The sequence below is a fragment of the Oncorhynchus keta genome, chromosome 10, assembly GCF_023373465.1.
Source record: "Oncorhynchus keta strain PuntledgeMale-10-30-2019 chromosome 10, Oket_V2, whole genome shotgun sequence".
NCBI lineage: Eukaryota > Metazoa > Chordata > Actinopteri > Salmoniformes > Salmonidae > Oncorhynchus > Oncorhynchus keta.
The window spans coordinates 17,070,198-17,094,087 of record NC_068430.1 but is presented as its reverse complement, the minus strand read 5'-3'; the positions used below and the strand labels follow the sequence as shown (position 1 = coordinate 17,094,087).

Sequence of the window (23,890 nt, the reverse complement as noted above, 5' to 3'; positions counted from 1 at the left end):
ATATTCAACGGTGTTGTACGCTTTAGCCTAAGATGTAGCTAGCTAGCTAGGTAAACAGCGTGTAAGATCACACACGTCACGTAACGTTAGCTAACGAGACAGCCAGCTAACGTTAGCTGGTTAAACAACAATGAACATAGTGCCAAATCATGTCATTACTGCCCTGCATTAATCTGCTGGGAGCTAACCAACCAGGTTCAATGTTAGCTAGCTAACATTAGACTCTAAGTAGCATAGCATACAGTTCTGGGATACAAATAACAACATCACACATAACGTTAGCTAGGGAGCCAGCTAGCTAGCAAACAATACACTTTAGAAACCACTTTCTGTCAAAATTAGAAACGTGTAATATCTGAAAATGTAGCTAGCTAGGCTATCATCATGCATGAAGGACACGTCTCCCTGTCACGGATGCCATGCCACGGTAGCCCTTAGTTTGAAGATGTAATCCTGAGACAGGGGTTTTCTCCACCTCTTTAGCGATCATACTCTATTCCACTGATTTCAAAACTCGATACCCCTGAAAGTGGAGAGAAAAACTTATGCAGCTCCACTACACGATGCATTTTTTAAAAGCCGTGTTCGATAGGATTACCAACACAGACTGATCAGCTCAAATAGATAGAAGCCAGCCGTCTATATGGCAGACCAATTCATACTCCTCTCTCGGCATGTCCAGCCCACTCATTATCTCAGCCAATCATGGCTAGTGGGAAGGTTGCTGACTTTTTCTATGGCTTAACCAACAAGGCTTGTAATTTAACAATTGTATTTGTATTTACAGATGGCATACACGTTTGTTATTAAGGCACATGAAAGTTCACATGTTCCAGAATGGCTCTCCTGTGAAGTCTTGATTTGCGACATACGACTAGTTTCCTGAAACGGGTCACATATGGACTTGGTCTGTTACCAAATAGGCTATTTTCTGTATACCCCCCACCTTGTCACAACACAACTGATTGGATCAAATGCATTAAGAAGAAATAAATTCCACAAATTAACTTTTAACAAGGCACACCTGTTAATTTTAATACATTCCAGGTGACTACCTCATGAAGCTGGTTGAGAGAATGTCAAAAGTGAAAAGTTGTAATCCAGGCAAAGTGTTGCTACTTCGATGAATCTCAAATATATAATATATTTAGGATTATTTAACCTCTTGCTCCTACCTGACACGCAGGCGTCCCATCTAGACATCTGGAAATGCAAATGCGCTACACTAAATGCTAATAGTATTAGTTAAAACTCAAACGTTCATTAAAATACACATGCAGGGTATTGAATTAAAGCTACACTCGTTGTGAATCCAGGCAACAAGTCAGATTTTTAAAATGCTTTTCGGCGAAAGCATGAGAAGCTATTATCTGATAGCATGTAACACCCCAAAAGACCCGCAGGGGACGTAAACAAAAATAATTAGCATAGTCGTCGCTACACAAACCGCACAAATAAAATATAAAACATTCATTACCTTTGACCATCTTCTTTGTTGACACTCCTAGATGTCCCATAATCACTATTGGGTCTTTTTTTTTCGATTAAATCGGTCCATATATAGCCTAGATATCGATCTATGAAGACTGTGTGATAAATGGAAAAAAATAGCGTCTTATAACGTAACGTCATTTTTTTAAATAAAAAAAGTCGACGATAAACTTTCACAAAACACTTCGAAATACTTTTGTAATGCAACTTTAGGTATTAGTAAACGTTAATAAGCGATCAAATTGATCACGAGGCGAATTATATTCTTTAGCTGTCCGTCTGGAAATATTGTCCTGGTAAATCTCAACCAAAATATCCGGTCGGAGACCCGATGCATGGATATATTTTTCCATTTTCAGTGATCAGATTTTCCTGCACTTTTCGATGAAACGCACGTTCTGTTATAGTCACAGCTGTGATTTAACCAGTTTTATAAACGTCTGAGTGTTTTCTATCCACATACTAATCATATGCATATACTTTGTTCCTGGCATGAGCAGCAGGGCGCTGAAATGTTGCGCGATTTTTAACAGAATGTTCGAAAAAGTAGGGGGTAGGAGTAACAGGTTAACTGGTACTGTACGTGTTCGTGAGAGTCTCATCTTTCCATAGAGGGGTCATAATAGTTTGTAGGCCAATTTAGATGATTTTGTGAGAAGACCAATTTTCGGGATGTCTTATGGTCTGACAAACATATTTTTCTGGGGATTTTTATGTTGTGCTAATTATATTTCCGTGGTGGCGCAGAAATCGACCTTGGGGGGTTAAAAGGCCAATCTTTAGGTGACCTTTCTCTCTGCATCCCCAGTCGGACTGCTGACCCAACCAAAGTTCAGCTCTCTGCTTCTACAGCCTCATTCTGTCTTTCACAGATGGAAGTATGTTTCCCATCGGAGTGCAAATCACTCTCCTGATCTTCATCTTGTTCTGGTATCTTGTATAATCGATTTGTCTACCATAGTGATAGTACATTTTATTATAAATCCTTGCACAACTGTCATACCCCGTCAGTCGTTGGCCTGCTCATCTAACCCCAGTGGAAGCTGGATTATCCCCATCAAAAATACTTTATTGGATTAACTAGTCTGTGATTGACATGATGATAATGATAATCCATCCCACCCATCATGGGGCTAAAACAGTTTACCATTATTGACATTAGTTATCCATGCCATGAGAGTTTCCAGATAGTCCAGATAGTCCATTAGCTCAGCTAATTGGGAAGGTGGTGCTGGAACGGATGGCTCGGCAAGCTCCTAGCTCCACACAGTCCTAGCTGGGTGGGGTTTAATATTTGATATTATTTCTGCCCCGGCCTCAGATTATCCAGCAGTAAACCCTGCCTGTACTCTGTACTCTGTGTGTCTCTAAACCCTATTCCCCAGTTTGGCAGCTCAGGAACCTGTGATCTGCCTCAGCAGCCCAACACAGAGGCTCAGGTTATCAGTGAGGGAGGAGGCCTGGATGGATGGGTCTCAACTGACCTTAATATTTCAACCAGACACAATCGCCTCATCATATTTTCAAGGTTGGTGTGTTCATGGTCCCACGTTGTGACAGATTCCAGAAAGCTGGACATTGAGATCTGTGGGTTTATAATATTTGCAGAGAATTAATGGAATTACTCATCTAAATACAAGGACCCTACATAGGACTTTCAGGCATACAAAAACCAACACATGAACAAACAAGCCCTTACACAGGGACAGAATAGTTGCCAGTAGATCATTGAGCTATTTGGTTTTATTCTATTATGCTGTGCTTCAGAGCCTATGTGTTTCATGGCAACACTTACATTCGTGATGGGCGGTGGTTGAAGTGACATTTAGCTATGAACAAAACCCATTCAGCATCAGAACATTATCAGGCACGTAGACCAGTTGAGTAGAAGTTAATGACATGCAGGGGTTCAATTGAGATTATTGTGGTGTCCCAAAACAGATTGCTTTTTAATGATACAGTAATCTAAGATACTAAAGATGACTAATGATTACTAAAGAGTACTTTGAACAGAAATCAGTTCAAATTGCCACAATATTCTGTCTCCCCAGCTGTTCCAATCCACCCCCCAAATTAAACTGTTGATGACACTTCTGACTTAAGACTGACCAAAAGTATTGAGAAGCTTACAGTATGTCAAGCTTCACACTGGGGTTTTTAAGGGGACACGGGCACTCTTCCCAAGGCTGCACACATTACTTTTCAAGAGCTCCATTCTCGTCTGTCCTCATCAACTGACATCATTAGAGAGACAGAGAGAGGGAATGAGAGAGAGATCCACCACATCCTGTTTTGCACCATCTTCTTCCAGAGTGTTCTCCCCTCATAGCTAGATGTAATGGATGGGTCCCTGACGGGGCCCGTTCGGAGGTGGTTTCCTCGGGGCAGCCTGAGGCTGAAACTGAAGCTGTCTTCCCAAACCCACTCAGCGCTAACTGCATCTTAGGACCTTGGATCACAGCAGCCTTGAAGCACCCTTTCAGGCCTAATGCTCTCTGAATGCAGCCTTAATTGATTTGCTTTGTGTGTCACCTGCGATTATGAATACATGTTCATAAAGTGGATGTTTTCAGATCCAGGCAGTCCAGAACGGAGAGTAATGGCACTTGTTGTAGTGTACTTTTGCTTGAAATGACATAGAATCAACTTTGATTCAACCAGTGTCCAGGTACGCTCACTATACTGGCCTTAGGAAATCACCATATGAGGCTCTTAATAGGGTCACTTTGAGATGACACAGATACCACCGTAGGTCTATAAAGTTATCTCTACAGCTTGACACTTAATTACCTAAGGCATGGAAGTCGTCTCTTCCGATGGTGCTGTAGATTACATTTCTTACAAAGGGGAAGAGAGACGGACATGTGAAGTCTGTTTGTAAAGTTTTTTTTTCCATCAGGTTACCTCGGGTTTACAGTCTAATCCCTGTAATTGTTAAAGCTCACAATTCTTGTTTTCACAGCAGTCCCAATCACAGAGAATATTGGTTCGATTCATCAATGCCATCTGTAGCATAGGCTTGCGAATGATACCTGTAAATGGAACAAACTGCTGTGCTATGGATCTCTGGAAAACAGTATTTACTTTTCCTCTTGTCAGCATTTTGTGTGCTGGAATTTGGATGAGCTCCATGTGTCTCTGTCTCTGCCAGACAAAGTACTGCAGGGGGCTGAGAATGAATGAGAGGATTTAACATTTAAACACTTATTACCCCCAACGTCCAAGAACGGATAATCAAAGTCTAACAAAGAAAAAGGAATCACTCAAATCATTCCCGTGAAGTAAATTGTGCAGGTAATAGTTCTGAAACTGGTGTAGAAGCGGGCAAGCCAAAAAAATTCTAGGAACTGTTCGGACAGGAGCAGCTGGGTCTCATGCCGTTGATTAACACTGCACACCGCAAAGGTCAACTCCGCAACGGTGCTCGCTTTATGATTCATAGCTTTGAAGTCAAGTGGCGAATTGTTCGCCTTGCAGTGGAATCTGGGGGTCTGACCTATGCAGGAAAGAGGATCACCATCTACCCAGACCTGAGTGTTGAACTGTTAAAACAGAGGGAGACCTACAGCGACGTGAGATCCCAGCTAATCAAGCTAAACCTGAGATGCGGCTTCATCCACCCGGCAAAACTCATCTTGACCTTCCAGAACACAATACACGTTTTCATCTGCCAAGAAGGCTCAAGACATCTTGGAGAAGCACATCAAACCCAACACACAAGGAGACAAGCTGACACATCAAGCCCAACACACAAGGAGACAAGCTGACACATCAAACCCAACACACAAGGAGACAAGCTGACACGTCAAACCCAACACACAAGGAGACAAGCTGACACGTCAAACCCAACACACAAGGAGACAAGCTGACACATCAAACCCAACACACAAGGAGACAAGCTGACACATCAAACCCAACACACAATGAGACAAGCTGACACATCAAGCCCAACACACAAGGAGACAAGCTGACACGTCAAACCCAACACACAAGGAGACAAGCTGACACATCAAACCCAACACACAATGAGACAAGCTGACACATCAAACCCAACACACAAGGAGACAAGCTGACACATCAAACCCAACACACAAGGAGACAAGCTGACACGTCAAACCCAACACACAAGGAGACAAGCTGACAGATCAAACCCAACACACAAGGAGACAAGCTGACACGTCAAACCCAACACACAAGGACAAGCTGATCAAACCCAACACACAAGGAGACAAGCTGACACGTCAAACCCACCGTCAAACACACAAGGAGACAAGCTGACACATCAAACCCAACACACAATGAGGCAAGCTGACACGTCAAACCCAACACACAAGGAGACAAGCTGACACATCAAACCCAACACACAAGGAGACAAGCTGACATGTCAAACCCAACACACAAGGAGACAAGCTGACACGTCAAACCCAACACACAAGGAGACAAGCTGACACGTCAAACCCAACACACAATGAGACAAGCTGACACATCAAACCCAACACACAAGGAGACAAGCTGACACATCAAACCCAACACACAATGAGACAAGCTGACACATCAAACCCAACACACAAGGAGACAAGCTGACACATCAAACCCAACACACAAGGAGACAAGCTGACACATCAAACCCAACACACAAGGAGACAAGCTGACACATCAAACCCAACACACAAGGAGACAAGCTGACACGTCAAACCCAACACACAAGGAGAAAAGCTGACACATCAAACCCAACACACAAGGAGACAAGCTGACACATCAAACCCAACACACAAGGAGACAAGCTGACACGTCAAACCCAACACACAAGGAGGCAAGCTGACACGTCAAACCCAACACACAAGGAGAAAAGCTGACACATCAAACCCAACACACAAGGAGACAAGCTGACACATCAAACCCAACACACAAGGAGACAAGCTGACACATCAAACCCAACACACAAGGAGACAAGCTGACACGTCAAACCCAACACACAAGGAGAAAAGCTGACACATCAAACCCAACACACAAGGAGACAAGCTGACACGTCAAACCCAACACACAAGGAGACAAGCTGACACGTCAAACCCAACACACAAGGAGACAAGCTGACACATCAAACCCAACACACAAGGAGACAAGCTGACACATCAAACCCAACACACAAGGAGACAAGCTGACACATCAAACCCAACACACAAGGAGACAAGCTGACACGTCAAACCCAACACACAAGGAGAAAAGCTGACACATCAAACCCAACACACAAGGAGACAAGCTGACACGTCAAACCCAACACACAAGGAGAAAAGCGAACACATCAAACCCAACACACAAGGAGACAAGCTGACACGTCAAACCCAACACACAAGGAGACAAGCTGACACGTCAAACCCAACACACAAGGAGCCAAGCTGACAGATCAAACCCAACACACAAGGAGACAAGCTGACACATCAAACCCAACACACAAGGAGAAAAGCTGACACATCAAACCCAACACACAAGGAGACAAGCTGACACATCAAACCCAACACACAAGGAGAAAAGCGGACAGATCAAACCCAACACACAAGGAGACAAGCTGACAGATCAAACCCAACACACAAGGAGACAAGCTGACACGTCAAACCCAACACACAAGGAGACAAGCTGACACGTCAAACCCAACACACAAGGAGCCAAGCTGACAGATCAAACCCAACACACAAGGAGACAAGCTGACACATCAAACCCAACACACAAGGAGACAAGCTGACACATCAAACCCAACACACAAGGAGACAAGCTGACACGTCAAACCCAACACACAAGGAGAAAAGCTGGACACATCAAACCCAACACACAAGGAGACAAGCTGACACGTCAAACCCAACACACAAGGAGACAAGCTGACACGTCAAACCCAACACACAAGGAGACAAGCTGACACGTCAAACCCAACACACAAGGAGACAAGCTGACACGTCAAACCGACACGTCAAACCCAACACACAAGGAGACAAGCTGACACGTCAAACCCAACACACAAGGAGACAAGCTGACACGTCAAACCCAACACACAAGGAGAAAAGCTGACACGTCAAACCCAACACACAAGGAGACAAGCTGACAGATCAAACCCAACACACAAGGAGACAAGCTGACACGTCAAACCCAACACACAAGGAGACAAGCTGACACATCAAACCCAACACACAAGGAGACAAGCTGACACGTCAAACCCAACACACAAGGAGAAAAGCTGACACGTCAAACCCAACACACAAGGAGACAAGCTGACAGATCAAACCCAACACACAAGGAGACAAGCTGACACATCAAACCCAACACACAAGGAGAAAAGCTGACACGTCAAACCCAACACACAAGGAGACAAGCTGACACGTCAAACCCAACACACAAGGAGACAAGCTGACACATCAAACCCAACACACAAGGAGACAAGCTGACACATCAAACCCAACACACAATGAGACAAGCTGACACATCAAGCCCAACACACAAGGAGACAAGCTGACACGTCAAACCCAACACACAAGGAGACAAGCTGACACATCAAACCCAACACACAATGAGACAAGCTGACACATCAAACCCAACACACAAGGAGACAAGCTGACACATCAAACCCAACACACAAGGAGACAAGCTGACACGTCAAACCCAACACACAAGGAGACAAGCTGACAGATCAAACCCAACACACAAGGAGACAAGCTGACACGTCAAACCCAACACACAAGGAGACAAGCTGACACGTCAAACCCAACACACAAGGAGACAAGCTGACACATCAAACCCAACACACAATGAGGCAAGCTGACACGTCAAACCCAACACACAAGGAGACAAGCTGACACATCAAACCCAACACACAAGGAGACAAGCTGACATGTCAAACCCAACACACAAGGAGACAAGCTGACACGTCAAACCCAACACACAAGGAGACAAGCTGACACGTCAAACCCAACACACAATGAGACAAGCTGACACATCAAACCCAACACACAAGGAGACAAGCTGACACATCAAACCCAACACACAATGAGACAAGCTGACACATCAAACCCAACACACAAGGAGACAAGCTGACACATCAAACCCAACACACAAGGAGACAAGCTGACACATCAAACCCAACACACAAGGAGACAAGCTGACACATCAAACCCAACACACAAGGAGACAAGCTGACACGTCAAACCCAACACACAAGGAGACAAGCTGACACATCAAACCCAACACACAAGGAGACAAGCTGACACATCAAACCCAACACACAAGGAGACAAGCTGACACGTCAAACCCAACACACAAGGAGACAAGCTGACACGTCAAACCCAACACACAAGGAGACAAGCTGACACATCAAACCCAACACACAAGGAGACAAGCTGACACATCAAACCCAACACACAAGGAGACAAGCTGACACATCAAACCCAACACACAAGGAGACAAGCTGACACGTCAAACCCAACACACAAGGAGAAAAGCTGACACATCAAACCCAACACACAAGGAGACAAGCTGACACATCAAACCCAACACACAAGGAGACAAGCTGACACATCAAACCCAACACACAAGGAGACAAGCTGACACATCAAACCCAACACACAAGGAGACAAGCTGACACATCAAACCCAACACACAAGGAGACAAGCTGACACATCAAACCCAACACACAAGGAGACAAGCTGACACATCAAACCCAACACACAAGGAGACAAGCTGACACGTCAAACCCAACACACAAGGAGACAAGCTGACACATCAAACCCAACACACAAGGAGACAAGCTGACACGTCAAACCCAACACACAAGGAGAAAAGCGAACACATCAAACCCAACACACAAGGAGACAAGCTGACACGTCAAACCCAACACACAAGGAGACAAGCTGACACGTCAAACCCAACACACAAGGAGACAAGCTGACAGATCAAACCCAACACACAAGGAGACAAGCTGACACATCAAACCCAACACACAAGGAGACAAGCTGACACATCAAACCCAACACACAAGGAGACAAGCTGACACGTCAAACCCAACACACAAGGAGACAAGCTGACACGTCAAACCCAACACACAAGGAGACAAGCTGACAGATCAAACCCAACACACAAGGAGACAAGCTGACACATCAAACCCAACACACAAGGAGAAAAGCTGACACATCAAACCCAACACACAAGGAGACAAGCTGACACATCAAACCCAACACACAAGGAGAAAAGCTGACAACATCAAACCCAACACACAAGGAGACAAGCTGCCACATCAAACCCAACACACAAGGAGACAAGCTGACAGATCAAACCCAACACACAAGGAGACAAGCTGACACGTCAAACCCAACACACAAGGAGACAAGCTGACACGTCAAACCCAACACACAAGGAGACAAGCTGACAAGCTGACATCAAACCCAACACACAAGGAGACAAGCTGACACATCAAACCCAACACACAAGGAGACAAGCTGACACATCAAACCCAACACACAAGGAGACAAGCTGACAGATCAAACCCAACACACAAGGAGACAAGATCAAACCCAAACACAAGGAGACAAGCTGACAGATCAAACCCAACACACAAGGAGACAAGCTGACACATCAAACCCAACACACAAGGAGACAAGACAAGCTGACACATCAAACCCAACACACAAGGAGACAAGCTGACACAATCAAACCCAACACACAAGGAGACAAGCTGACACGTCAAACCCAACACACAAGGAGACAAGCTGACACGTCAAACCCAACACACAAGGAGACAAGCTGACACGTCAAACCCAACACACAAGGAGACAAGCTGACACGTCAAACCCAACACACAAGGAGACAAGCTGACACGTCAAACCCAACACACAAGGAGACAAGCTGACACGTCAAACCCAACACACAAGGAGACAAGCTGACACGTCAAACCCAACACACAAGGAGACAAGCTGACAGATCAAACCCAACACACAAGGAGACAAGCTGACACGTCAAACCCAACACACAAGGAGACAAGCTGACACATCAAACCCAACACACAAGGAGACAAGCTGACACGTCAAACCCAACACACAAGGAGAAAAGCTGACACGTCAAACCCAACACACAAGGAGACAAGCTGACAGATCAAACCCAACACACAAGGAGACAAGCTGACACGTCAAACCCAACACACAAGGAGACAAGCTGACGCTTCAAACCCAACACACAAGGAGACAAGCTGACACGTCAAACCCAACACACAAGGAGACAAGCTGACACATCAAACCCAACACACAAGGAGACAAGCTGACACGTCAAACCCAACACACAAGGAGACAAGCTGACACGTCAAACCCAACACACAAGGAGACAAGCTGACACATCAAACCCAACACACAAGGAGACAAGCTGACACATCAAACCCAACACACAAGGAGACAAGCTGACACGTCAAACCCAACACACAAGGAGGCAAGCTGACACGTCAAACCCAACACACAAGGAGACAAGCTGACAGATCAAATCCAACACACAAGGAGACAAGCTGACACATCAAACCCAACACACAAGGAGACAAGCTGACACGTCAAACCCAACACACAAGGAGGCAAGCTGACACATCAAACCCAACACACAAGGAGACAAGCTGACACATCAAACCCAACACACAAGGAGACAAGCTGACACATCAAACCCAACACACAAGGAGACAAGCTGACACATCAAACCCAACACACAAGGAGGCAAGCTGACACGTCAAACCCAACACACAAGGAGACAAGCTGACACGTCAAACCCAACACACAAGGAGACAAGCTGACACGTCAAACCCAACACACAAGGAGACAAGCTGACACATCAAACCCAACACACAAGGAGACAAGCTGACACATCAAACCCAACACACAAGGAGGCAAGCTGACACGTCAAACCCAACACACAAGGAGACAAGCTGACACATCAAACCCAACACACAAGGAGACAAGCTGACACGTCAAACCCAACACACAAGGAGACAAGCTGACACGTCAAACCCAACACACAAGGAGAAAAGCGGACAGATCAAATCCAACACACAAGGAGACAAGCTGACACATCAAACCCAACACACAACGAGACAAGCTGACACATCAAACTCAACACACAAGGAGACAAGCTGACACATCAAACCCAACACACAAGGAGACAAGCTGACACGTCAAACCCAACACACAATGAGACAAGCTGACACATCAAACCCAACACACAAGGAGACAAGCTGACACATCAAACCCAACACACAAGGAGACAAGCTGACACGTCAAACCCAACACACAATGAGACAAGCTGACACATCAAACCCAACACACAAGAAGGCAAGCTGACACATCAAACCCAACACACAAGGAGACAAGCTGACACGTCAAACCCAACACACAAGGAGACAAGCTGACACGTCAAACCCAACACACAAGGAGACAAGCTGACACGTCAAACCCAACACACAAGGAGACAAGCTGACACGTCAAACCCAACACACAAGGAGAAAAGCTGACACATCAAACCCAACACACAAGGAGACAAGCTGACAGATCAAACCCAACACACAAGGAGACAAGCTGACACATCAAACCCAACACACAAGGAGACAAGCTGACACGTCAAACCCAACACACAAGGAGACAAGCTGACAGATCAAACCCAACACACAAGGAGACAAGCTGACACGTCAAACCCAACACACAAGGAGACAAGCTGACACGTCAAACCCAACACACAAGGAGACAAGCTGACAGATCAAACCCAACACACAAGGAGACAAGCTGACACGTCAAACCCAACACACAAGGAGACAAGCTGACAGATCAAACCCAACACACAAGGAGACAAGCTGACACATCAAACCCAACACACAAGGAGACAAGCTGACACGTCAAACCCAACACACAAGGTGACAAGCTGACAGATCAAACCCAACACACAAGGAGACAAGCTGACACGTCAAACCCAACACACAAGGTGACAAGCTGACAGATCAAACCCAACACACAAGGAGACAAGCTGACACGTCAAACCCAACACACAAGGAGACAAGCTGACACATCAAACCCAACACACAAGGAGACAAGCTGACACGTCAAACCCAACACACAACGAGACAAGCTGACACATCAAACCCAACACACAAGGAGGCAAGCTGACACGTCAAACCCAACACACAAGGAGACAAGCTGACACATCAAACCCAACACACAAGGAGACAAGCTGACACATCAAACCCAACACACAAGGAGACAAGCTGACACGTCAAACCCAACACACAATGAGACAAGCTGACACGTCAAACCCTACACACAAGGAGGCAAGCTGACACATCAAACCCAACACACAAGGAGACAAGCTGACACGTCAAACCCAACACACAAGGAGACAAGCTGACACGTCAAACCCAACACACAAGGAGAAAAGCTGACACATCAAACCCAACACACAAGGAGACAAGCTGACACATCAAACTCAACACACAAGGAGACAAGCTGACACGTCAAACCCAACACACAAGGAGACAAGCTGACACATCAAACTCAACACACAATGACACAAGCTGACAGATGGAACCCCATGACTTGGGTTTGATAAGCATCTCGATTTATAAAGGGTCTTCTGGGTGGGGAGTTACCAATGGGAGGGTTTCCCTGTGGGTCCTGCTTTTCATTTTACATCCATGGGCTTATCAACACCAATTATAACAATTACATTCTGCAAAATTAATGGTGACACTAGCTATTCTCTTGTGGAATTTGAAAAGCCTTAATATTCCTGTAAAGTGTTCCAGTTGTATTGATATTCTATTGATATAGCAATGCTCCAAGAAACACACCTGCTCCAAAGGACGCACATAGAATAGAGAACCATTTGTACTGGCTGCTTTTTCATCAGCCCCAAACAAAACCAAGGGTGGAATCATGTTGATACATAAGAAACTGAAAATCACCATCCTTGGTAAAGGCAGAGACCAAGAAGGCAGAATCACTTTCCTTAATTGGGTCCATAATGGAAAGAACATGACATTTGTTAATGTGTATGCACCCCAAATTCATATATGATCCTACGTTTTTTGATTACCTGAACATCAATTGTTAGAATTAACTCAATTCTAACGGATTATTGGGACAGACATGAATGCCCTTCTGGACATGCAGGACAAATCTATGAAGATACCAACTACAATCCACAGGCTACCAAGGCTCTCCAACATATACTCTCTGATTACAGCCTCATTGATGCCTGGTGAGCTCATAACCCTAAAGCAAAAGAGTGCACTTTCTGTTCAAACAGGTACAAAACATTGTCCCAAATCGATCTTGTACTATTATCTTTGCTTTGCGTGATGTATTGCTGTCTCTACCTTCTTGCCCTTCGTGCTGTTGTCTGAGCCCAATAATGTTTGTACCCTGTGCTGCTGCCATGTTGTGTTATTGCTGTACCATGTTGTTGTCATGTTGTGTTGCTGTCAGGCTATGTTGTCATGTTGTGTTGTTACCAGGCTATGTTGTCATGTATTGCTGCCATGCTATGTTGTCATGTTGTGTTGCTACCAGGCTATGTTGTCATGTTGTGTTGCTACCAGGCTATGTTGTCATGTTGTGTTGCTACCAGGCTATGTTGTCATGTATTGCTGCCATGCTATGTTGTCATGTTGTGTTGCTACCAGGCTATGTTGTCATGTTGTGTTGCTACCAGGCTATGTTGTCATGTTGTGTTGCTACCAGGCTATGTTGTCATGTATTGCTGCCATGCTATGTTGTCATGTTGTGTTGCTACCAGGCTATGTTGTCATGTTGTGTTGCTACCAGGCTATGTTGTCATGTTGTGTTGCTACCAGGCTATGTTGTCATGTTGTGTTGCTACCAGGCTATGTTGTCATGTATTGCTGCCATGCTATGTTGTCATGTTGTGTTGCTACCAGGCTATGTTGTCATGTTGTGTTGCTACCAGGCTATGTTGTCATGTATTGCTGCCATGCTATGTTGTCATGTTGTGTTGCTACCAGGCTATGTTGTCATGTTGTGTTGCTACCAGGCTATGTTGTCATGTTGTGTTGCTACCAGGCTATGTTGTCATGTTGTGTTGCTACCAGGCTATGTTGTCATGTATTGCTGCCATGCTATGTTGTCATGTTGTGTTGCTACCAGGCTATGTTGTCATGTTGTGTTGCTACCAGGCTATGTTGACATGTATTGCTGCCATGCTATGTTGTTGTCTGCCGTCTCTCTTCATGTAGTGTTGTGTAGTCTCTCTTGTCGTGATGTGTGTTTTGTCCTATATTTTAATTTAATTTATTTTTATTTTTAATCCCAGCCCCCGTCCCCGCAGGAGGCCTTTTGCTTTTTGGTAGGCAGTCATTGTAAATAACAATTTGTTCTTAACTGATTTAAATTAAAAAAAAGGTTAAATATATATTATTTGCATAAATAAAATATCTACTTCTCTAGTTTCTCTCAATCAAGTTGAGAAAAAAAAAGACATTTGAGCCTATCTGATCTCCATGCTTATTACTGCCAGCTACAAATGTCTGAATCTCTTAATAGAGCCACAAGATAGAGCTTTAGTTGTTCCTTACAACAAAATCCTACTTTCTGTGAACAATTTGAAACTGAATTGAATGAATTGATAATGATTGATAAAAACTCAGTCGATGACCCTCGGATTTTATGGGACGCCATCAAAGGCTTTATTAAAAACAATGCAACTGCATTTGCATCTGGGCTGAATAAATTACAAAAACCTTTTTTCAGACCAGGTAGTGACTACTCTCTTCAAAGTCAAGACAGAACTAAATCTATAGATAAGACAGAGAGCATAATTTGACATCCATAGAGTTAGACTCAACCATTACTTCCATCGTAATTCGACCCAGTCGTCTTCTACTGTCTAGCAAGCTTCACGGTAATGATCAATTGGCGGATATTGCAGCTATTGAATCTGAATCAGGTAAATTACTATCAGAACTCAAATGAATCAACCAAAGACTCTCCCATTTCTATGAAGAATTGTACACCTCTAACCAAGCCCGATCGATTCCTTTTTAAAAGATATGAGAACTCCTTTCCTCTCAACTGAGGAAGCCGGCTTGCTGGGTGCCCAAATTTCTCTCCATGAACTCAAAAGGGTTTAGTCAGACTGCCAGATGGTGAAGTGTCATTCATCACACTGCATTTTGCAATAACAAAAGTTTATCTCAATACTTTGTTATATACCCTTTGTTGCCAATGACAGAGGTCAAACATTTTCTGTAAGTCTTCACAAGGTTTTCACACACTGTTGCTGGTATTTTTGCCCATTCCTCCATGCAGATCTCCTCTAGAGCAGTGATGTTTTACAGGCCTCTTTCATCTTTTTAAGTGGGAGAACTTGCACAATTGGTGGCTGACTAAATAATTTTATGCTCCACTGTATAGTGTTTGATAAACAACAGACAAACACAGTCATGGGTATCACAAATAAAAAAGCACAAATGCCCCAGAAAAACAGTTACATTCCTCCACAAAGAAATCCCCAATCAATGGTTTAAATTGCCTGAACTGCACCAGAAGCATGAAACATATTTAGAATTTTGTTCCATGCATTAAAACTAAAAGCAAATTAATTTAGGTCAGCATTAGGCAACTCAAGTGTTTATACTTCAACAGCAAAGTTATATAAGATATAAATGTATGAAGTAGGGCCTTGTAAACATAAAGGGAGTAATACAGAGATCTATGGTTCTTTAGCGAAGTCCAGCCAACCCTTTGATACAGGATGCAGTGATGAGTATTAAAACTGTAAATGAAGGTTACTATGGTAGGTGGCATCCAAAGGTTTAAGAGTAGTAGCAGCTGCATTTTGATAAATAGTATCACCATAATCTAGAACAAATAAAAAGGTTTGATTGGAGACCATCTAACGAGTGAACATGTAGTTCACCTGAAACATTCTTAGGAGGGTTTGAAAATAACATGTATTTAGTTTTGCCCATATTAAGCACAAGTTTTAAATCAGCAAGGGCTTCCTGCATAGCTATAGAATCTGACTGTAGTTTCGACACAGCCAGATCAACATTCAGGGCAATAGTGTCAGGATTTGGCCAGGGTTGTTCCGATTTTGGTCACTAGATGCCCCCATTGTGTTTTTTGACCCTTTTGTTTTCCCTTGTTCCCAGGTATTATTTGCACCTGTGCCCCGTTTCCCTTGATTGTATTTAAACCCTTAGTTTTCCTCAGTTCTTTGCTCTGTGTTTGAATGTTGGCACGCAGCCCCAGCGATGCTGTGAACAGTTGTTCCTCCAGTTGGACTCTCTTGTGGTACTCTGTTTTTGTTCTTGTTTATTTATTTTTGATTATCTTTTGAGGCGTTTTTCTGCTGTACCTACCACCTTGTGGATTTACCTTTTTGACTTGGAGGATTACCTTTGTTCTCTTGGAATTACTTTTGATGTTGTGGATTTATATTTTTGCCTGAAGAACTTTCCTTTTACTTTATTAAAACACCGTCTCGAGTACTGCTGTGTCTGCCTCATCTTCTGGGTTCTGCCGACTATTCGTGGCTCAGTTTGCTAAGTGACACCGGAGACCCGGGTTCGTAACCGGGTCCTGACAAATAGCATACATAATACTATCATCCACATATAGATGCATTTGACACATTTTAACAGATAGTCCAATGGTGTATGTATAAATAGTGAAGGAAACAGCTCCCAAAAGGTCTATCGAGGACAATGTATAATAGCATGATCAACAGTATAAAAAGCTTTTGACAGGTCTACAAACAAAGCAGCACATTTCATTTTAGAATCTAAAGCATTGACAAGATCATTAACTACTAAAGTGGTTGCTGTAATAGTGCTATGGCCAGGCCTAAATGCATTTCTCAGATAAAAAAGAGCAAAGCTGTACATTTACCAAGGATTCAAGTATCTTAGCTAGACGAAGAAGCTTTGAAATTCCACGATAAGGATTAAGATTACCACTGTCTCCATCCTTATGGTGTGGCAGTGCAAGAGATGATTTCCATACTTTTGGAATATTTCCTGATAACGTTAAATAAAAAATGTAGGTTAATGAGCCAACACTGATGGGCGCTACACACTTAAGGAGACCAGGATCCGATTGGTCGGATTTCTTGTCTATTGCTAGCGAAGCATCCAGAACACTCAAATCAATTCAATCTGACCTCAGTAGATGGACTAACATCCTAGTCGCTTTAACCAGCAGACTATTGTACAAATGAATATATTGCCACGGCTAAATTTCTGTAGTTCTGTGCGTCCCTTGTCTCCTCCTTCTGGCTATTGGGATAAAATTCATAGTGTGGTTTTTGAAATGTACATGGCAAGGTAAGCTATCTAACATACTTACAAAGAGGGAAAGATGTAGGAGGACTATCCTTACCAAACTTTAAATTGTATTTCCAGGCACTAGCATTTTGTCCCATCCTATATTGGTTTTGACAGGATTTTATCACCCCCTGGCTGAGTATAGAGAGAGATATGGTGTTTCCTATTGCCCTGGAAGAGGTGGTCTTCACTGATATACTTTGGTCCTATTATTGCTCATACAATCTCTATTTGGCGCAACATTTTTAAACGATGTAACTGGGAAAAATGGCATGCCCATATGCCAATATTTCACAATAATGACTTGCATTCTGGAAGGTCGGCCTTTTGGATTTCCCCCAATGGTCCAAAAGTGGAATCTGTATTCTTTGCCAATATCATGGACAGTAATGGTTTGAGAACATACACATTACCAGGCAATTCCATTTTCTATATTTACAACTTAGGTTATCTATGTTGGCCTATGGAGTCCCTTGGGAAACCCAACTACCGAACCATCCAATGGTGGGATTAAGCCCTCACCCTCCGATCCAACAGGCCCCAGATGTGCTCAATGGGATTGAGATCTGGGCTCTTCGCTGGCCATGGCAGAACACTGACAGGAAATCACACACAGAACAAGCAGTGTGGCTGGTGGCATTGTCATGCTGGAGGGTCATGTCAGGATGAGTCTGCAGGAAGGGTACCACATGAGGGAGGAGGATGTCTTCCCTAATGCACAGTGTTAAGATTGCCTGCGATCACAACAAGCTCAGTCCGATGATGCTGTGACCCACCGCCCCAGACCATGACGGACCCTCCACCTCCAAATAGATCCCGCTCCAGAGTACAGGCCTCGGTGTAACACTGATTCCTTCGAAGATAAACGTGAATCGGACCATCACCCCGGGTGAGACAAAACCACGACTCGTCAGTGAAGAGCACTTTTTGCCAGTCCTGTCTGGTCCAGCGACTGTGGGTTTGTGCATGTTCATTAATTGTTTATGGTTCATTGAACAAGCATGGGAAACAGTGTTTAAACCCTTTATAATGAAGATCTGTGAAGGTATTGGATTTTTACGACTTATCTTTGAAAGACAGTTTATGATGTGGGAGTGCACTGCAGTTAATGCTTCTGGGACAAAGTTACAAAATTAATTTTAAAGTGCATTCATTTAAATATTCAATACTTTGCATCTACTACATTACTTAACAATGATAGATCCTTGAATCTCTCATTAAATTAGAGACGATTACTTCTGGCAGTGCTGCCACAAAAAAACAATGTTGGCTCTTAGATGGCAATCAGTTACTGTTAGAAGTTAGAACATTATAATTAAAGGTGCTTGTCAATAAACAATTGAGGTCTGGACAAAATGCACTTGACAATGTAAATAATAATCTCAGCTAAAGCCCAACACATTCAAATAAACAATCTATAAAGACCGAACATAAAAACAAAATATACAGTACTAGTCAAAAGTTTGGACACACCAACAAATCAAAATACATTTTAGATTTTATATTCTTCAAAGTAGCAACCCTTTGTTTTGAGGACAGCTTTGCACACTTTTGGCATACACTCAACCAGGTTCATGAGGTAGTCACCTGGAATGCATTTCAATTAACAGGTCTGTCTTGTTAAAAGTTAATTTGTGGATTTTATTTCCTTCTGAATGCGTTTGAGCCAATCAGTTGGGTTGTGACAAGGTAGGGGGTGATATACAGAAGATAGCCCTATTTGGTAAAAGACCAAGTCCATATTATGCCAAGAACAGCTCAAATAAGCAAAGAGAACTGACAGTCAATCATTCCTTTAAGACACGAAGGTCAGTTAAAAAAAAACATTTCAAGAACCATCAACCTTTATGATGACACTGGCTCTCATGAAGACCGCCACAGGAAAGGAAGACCCAGAGTTACCTCTGCTGCAGAGGGTGTGAGACGCAGAATAGGTAAACAGTTGATCTCCATATGTTTGGTTCCCACGTGAAGCATGGAGGAGGAGGTGTGATGTATTGGGTGCTTTGATGGTGACACTGTCCATGATTTATAAAAAAAATAAAAATTTAAATTAAAAAAAATATGCCATTTAGCAGACGCTTTTATCCAAAGCGACTTACAGTCATGTGTGCATACATTCTACGTATGGGTGGTCCCGGGAATCGAACCCACTACCCTGGCGTTATAATATTTATTTAGAATTCAAGGCACACTTAAGAAGCATGGCTACCTCAGCATTCTGCAGCGATACGCCATCCCATCTGGTTTGCGCTTAGTGGGACTATTATTTGTTTTTCAACAGGACAATGACCCAACACACCTCCAGGTTGTGTAAGGGCTATTTGACCAGGAAGGAGACCCCCGACCTCAACCCAATTGAGATGGTTTGGGATGAGTTGAACCGCAGAGTAAAGGAAAAGCAGCCAAGTCCTCTGCATATGTGGGAACTCCTTCAAGACTGTTGGAAAAGTACTCCAGGTAAAGCTGGTTGAGAGAATGCCAAGAATTTGCAAATCTGTCATCAAGGCAAAGGGTGGCTACTTTGAAGAATCTCAAATATAAAATATTTTAATTTGTTTTACACTTTTTGGGTTACTACATGATTCCATATATGTTATTTCATAGTGTTGATGTCTTCACAATTATTCTACAATGTACAAAATAGTAAAAATAAAGAAAAACCCTTGAATGAGTAGGTGTGTCCAAACTTTTGACTGGTACTGACTATACTGTATATATGTTCCTATTTTCATATTTTCTACTGTCTTTGCTTTCAGGGGTAGTTATGTGAATTTGTGTGTTGTGCCCCCCCACCCCAACAAGAACAATGACAAAAAATATATAAAGATTGTCACAAAAAATATGGAAAAAAAAGCCAGAACTGTTGCAAGTTCGTTAATTTTTTCACTGTGACATCATTTTGAAATTCCAATCTAGATAATTATTCATAGTAATATTGCACTGTGCTGTGTCAATTTCAACATGTGAGAGAACAAATTAAAGAATAAATATATTTTTTATTCCAACTTGCAGTACTTTTCCACAGAAAACGGCTAAATTCTTCAGGGAATCATAACCTAGATTACTAAAATGAGGTACAGTTTAGACCCTCTTGTTATTTGCGATGAAATAAAGTCAGGTTAATTGTGATTGAATCTACTCGTGTCACGGCCGTTAAAAGAACTGGACCAAGGTGCAGCGTGGTGTGCGTACATTTTCTCTTTTATTAAAAATGACGGCAAAAAAACTATAAACAATACAACACAAACCGTGACTCTTAAGGCTAAGTGCCATCAAACAAAATTAACTTCCCACAAACACAGGTGGGAAAAAGGGTACCTAAGTGGTTCCCAATCAGAGACAACGATAGACAGCTGTCCCTGATTGAGAACCACACCAAAACCCAGAAATAGAAAATGCCCACCCCAACTCACGCCCTGACCAAACCAAAATAGAGACATAAAAAGGATCTCTAAGGTCAGGGCGTGACAACTAGTAGCTGGCACCCTGCAGTTTTATAATGACTTTGGAAATAACTGACCAAAGTTAGCCCACAATATTCTGACCAAAGTAATGGCCGGACAATTATGTAGCCAATCATGCCATTGGAAAAGTGGTGTATCCTCTCTCTCTCTCTCTGTGTGTGTGTGTGTGTGTGTGTGTGTGTGTGTGTGTGTGTGTGTGTGTGTGTGTGCGTGCGTGCGTGCGTGCGTGCGTGTGTGTGTGTTTTGTGTAGAGCTTCCTAGTGGTCGATTTTTAACAATGAGTTTGCAAGTCAAAAATGTCAGAGTTTCCGAGTTGCCTTAAAAACGGCATCAGTCACCTGAACGGCTCTCTGTACACGTAACCAGGAGCATGTTGATGTAGAGCCACAGTGCAGGGTTATTTATAGGGCGTTGTGATGTGATTCCTTGGCAGCATCAGGTGATAGTATTCTCTTTCTCCTTGGAGATGATTGATATTGGAGTGTCTGACTCTATAAGAGCAGTGAATGTCAGTGTAATTATGGGTTAGGTGAGGAGAGGCAGAGAGGACAATGCATAGCTAAGCCTGCTGCCTATTTGTCTCCTCTGTTCCTGACTAGAATGTAGAGTTGTATTTTTGAACAGGTTTTAAATGAATTACCTCTGTTCTTCTCTCAGAGGGGGTTTGAGCCTGTCTGATTCTCCACTGTGTCAAGTGTTCTGAGTGAAAAGGGACAGGATATGAGATCATCCATCCATGTCAGAGACCTATTAATGATATGTCAGAGAAATTAGCAGTGACAGGAAGCACATTGATTGTTTGAAAGGGCAGCAGACACAGGGTGGAAACTGATTACCCAGGTGGCTCTGGGGGATTAGGATAGGTCACATTCTGTACACCCAGGAAGTGCCGAGGTTGAGGTTCTCAGCTTGTACTATATAGAGCACATCTCTCTCTGTATGTAACGGACAGGCAGCCTGCTCTGTCCAGGCCACAGAGGTTCCATTGAAAGAGACTGACACCACACCGGTCTACCTGAGGGGGGTGCCTACCACCAGGCATATGGTTTCAGGCAAATCTAATTAATAACTCATGTCTGTTTCCACTAGCTATGCTGTCATGACTGCATTTCCTGCTGGTTGTTAGGAAATCACTTAATTTAATTGAGAATGATCATAAAGCATTTTAATTATGAATGGCCTGTGATATGAATATGTTATTGGGGAACAAGCCTAATGAATAATCACGCATATTACAATGAATTATGTCATACATTACGTTAGCATGCGAGAGAGACAGAGAAAGAGGATGAACAGTAGAGAGTGAATCTACAGTACACTCATCTTTTGTTTTGTTGAGAGCATGGACAATCGCCTGTGGCATGTGCTCCTGTGGTTTGTGACATCCTCTGATCGTCATTTGGGTTAGGGCCAGCCCCACCACTGGCTTGTCTCATTATTTACCTGACCTTTGACCTCTCACGGCTAGAGAGGAAGTGACCGGTGGCTATCCCTATTCCCTCCCACACTTTTTGCATACCTGTACTTTCTAGCACCTACGGTATACATACAGTAATGTACCACTGCAGTTTCTCCCAGGTCGAGGTAGAGATTCAGCTGAATTTTCAAATAGGGAATAGTTTTCACATTTCTCTGTTCACTTATTAATTGATATGTTTATTTTTTCCCACATTCAGACAGCTCCTGCAGAATAGCTTCTCTCTCTGTGAATTAGTCTCAGTGCCGACCCTGCTACTCATTATCACCTGCTAAAGAAAGCAGCCGCCCAGCTTGGAGCCTGTGGCTATGCTGCCTGCTTGCTGCCCAATCTCCATAAAGACCCAGGGAAAGGTGTCGTGGAATATTCTAATCAAGTGAGAGAGACTTGGTCATTTCTTCAAACAATCATCTTTATTCAATATTGATTAATTATTGCAATAATGAGGCTGGTCGACCCCTCACTTTTGAGTGTTGGACTGAATAACCTTACAAATTCAGAGTACTATATATATAACTGACACTAAAAACCCTTAGTCATGGTTGGTTCCACCCCTGTCATGCAGATTGGGGTATCATAAACCACTCTAGGTTCATCCGGTCGTTATCTGGGTTGTTGTCTTAACTCCACCCTGGCTTAGTTTCCCAGATGCAAGGATGATTCTGAGATGATGAGGGATTGTTCTATTCTTAAGCTATCCCTAGTAAAACACATTCCTGTCTATGTAATGCAGTCTTTAACTCATTTTTCAGCTCCAGCCATCTCTGGTGACCGTATGCCCAGATTAGCTGCAGGGAACTAGAGTGGAGACCATAAAAAAACACAGACACTAGCAGGACAGAAATGTCTTACTATTAGTTAAATATCAATTGTTAACCATTAATATCAAATAAATCAGGTAAATACGTAATTTTTCTCTCACATTCCCCTCAAGAAACTCAATTTCTTTTAGAAAAACTCAAGATTGTTAAGTATACATTTAAACTAACAAAATACTCTGGTGCCAAGCATTTCATCCATGGTAAACAACCTTCCTCTGGGTTGCTGAGCTTAATACCTTCTTTATCAAAACACAGTTAATTTGGAACATAATAAAACCCATAAAATGAACATCAC

At 43.1% G+C, this 23,890-nt stretch overlaps 1 protein-coding gene across 3 annotated transcripts in view; it reads left to right on the top strand.

Moving 5' to 3' along the window:
- The window catches only part of LOC118388306 (kazrin-like), a 342,539-nt gene that overhangs the window by 220,620 nt on the left and 98,029 nt on the right, over nt 1–23,890 (top strand). The window lies entirely within an intron of this gene.